We start from the raw sequence: 2,523 nt of genomic DNA, 5'->3' as shown, positions 1-2,523 counted from the left end.
GAAACTCACCTCTCCATTTATTTCAATTAATTCCTTAATGATGTTCAAGTCAAGCTGTATTTCCACTTTTTTTTCTCTCAACTAAATCAGTGCTTAAGTGAAGGAAAGGGTGATCTTCTCTGGCGTCTTGTTTTCTCTCAGATTGATTGTCGAGCCAGGAGTCATGACAACCTGCTTACATAGCCGATGAACGCGAGAGAAAATCCTCTTTACGTTAACCTCAGTTATGATGTTTCCACGTATGGCATGAAATCAGACAGTTTCAGTTAATAAACTATTCAAAAATATGGAGCGAAACTAGGATAAGCAAACATGTTTCAAGTTGTTAATGAAAAACATCGAGATGTAGGCCTCGAAGGGTTTTTTAAAAACCTTTTAAAGTCACTCAAGTGTGACTAAAATTGTTAAATCAACATGAGGAGCAGGTGGACATTATTTAGGACCTCTGTCACTTTGTAAATTTTGAAAATAAATGTTCTTAATTTAAATGTGACAATTAAAAAAATAAAAATAATCAAGTTTTCCGTGCTCCAGTCCGTCACTCACCAGCTCAGAATCTCTACCGATGCGTCTTGACTCCGAGAATCTGCGTTCAAGAGGAAGTGGTTGGACAACGATGGCGAACAAAGATCCAGGGCTGAGCTTTTCTCACAGGTGAACAAACATAATGTTGAACAGATCTGATGAGTCGTCAGCACACAGTGTGGCAACTGCTGCTGCCAAGCCCAAGAAAATAAAACTGGCAGCCATGTTAATGCCAAAGGAATATCCTTATCAGTGTTGCGTCTTTATCATTAACGGGGAGGTGGATGAAAATTAAATTACTTGTTGTTGGTTTTTGTTGTTGTTTTAATGAATTATGATTTCTGCCTGAGAACTTCTGTGGCTTTTGGGATAATGCCGTACTGTTCTGTCTGCTGTCAGCTTTATTTTCGGATCCTGGTGGTAAATTAAAAGAAAAAATTATATCCATTTATTCTTGAATGCAGATGACATCTTTATTAGCAGGGTGTCATAGAATGTGATATTAAAAAAAAGCTAAAAAAAAAAACTAGTGGGACTCGAATAAAAATTGTAATAAAAATAATTGCAACCCTATACCATTCAGCTTTCAAGTGCTGAATGGTACTTACTTAAAAAAATACTTTTGAAATGTGGACTCTGGATGCTGACATTAGCGTTAGGGAAGTCTGTGCTGCTGCAACATGTTTAGCATTGACATGTTATTTTAGACTTGATTAGCTACGCTGATAGGCCAAACTCCTTTTTGCCCAACTTGAACGCAACAATAGTCTTTTCCAGTGTCCCTTCAGATCATTTTTTTTGAAGCCACAATTAATCCCCAGTGAGCCAAAAGAGACGGCTTTGTTATACATGATTTTTGTTTGTGGATGTAGCACGTGCGCCACATTTACGGGCGTATCAGAAACGCAGAATTACAAAGGTTTTGATCGGAACAGATTTGACCAGGAACCTTCGTATGGATAAAAAGAATGTGATTAATTGCGTTAAAGTTTTTGATGACGATACTTGGACATTACCATGGTTTTGCATAAAATCATCTGAATAGATGAACAGTGCAACATAAGGCAATTGAAATTTTGAACTAAGATCTTGTGGAGATTAACAGCTAAAAAGCAGAAGGAGCCATGACTGCATCACCTGGGCTTCCTGAAGTTGACTAAAAGAATGGTCCTTATCTTTTGACTTGGAAGTAAGTAGTAGTTTGGTCTCCTGATGGATGTTTTCTCCTGTAACAATCAAAGAAATAAACAATTCTTCAGAAAATATATTAGCTGTAAAATAGTTGGTCTACGGCGCAATCAGCTTTTGCATATAAATCAGACTTCATTTTAATGAAGCAATGGTGTGTTTTTTTAATCATGGTGATGACATGATTGCATGCATAATTTTATTGATTATTAATGTGCAGACACTGAAAGTCAGAGGAACCAGCATTACCTGTTAGTCTTGAGCAAATGTTGTACAGCGTTTGAAACTTTTGATTCACTAAACCCTCAACAAACTGAGATTAATAGGAGAGTGACCTTAACTGATGTTCAGCGTATGTTGAAAAATAAACCCTGGCTCGAATCCTTAGACAAACAAGAATGTATTCCTCCAAACCCGTTGATTATGATGGAAAGTCCTCTTTCTTTCAATGGCCAGACAGACACATGGTCCAATTCTGAGACGAGGATTTAAACTTCTGTTTGACATAAACTTGTAGTTGGAGTATCTTTGGTTACGCTGAGGAATCTTTGCAGACATATTGCTAAGTAGGGTGCTGAGGCGCCTGACCACTTTTTCACTCTGGTTTTCTTCTCATAATGTTCTTCTCTGTCCATCACTTGGTAATTATTTCTTCCATTAACTTTGTTCTCTCACTGGTTTTTTATTCCGCCATAGAAAGGATCCCTGAGCCAGTGAATAGTTGAGTTAATTTCCTGGTTGGAGTCATTAACTCAGCTATTGCTGGCTTAACTTCACACACTGTCTTTGTTTTTCTTGCTCAGACACAGC

Source organism: Poecilia latipinna, unplaced genomic scaffold, assembly GCF_001443285.1.
Source record: "Poecilia latipinna isolate Pla-1442-1.1 unplaced genomic scaffold, P_latipinna-1.0 Scaffold163, whole genome shotgun sequence".
Lineage (NCBI taxonomy): Eukaryota > Metazoa > Chordata > Actinopteri > Cyprinodontiformes > Poeciliidae > Poecilia > Poecilia latipinna.
Note: the sequence above shows the minus strand (reverse complement) of the source record.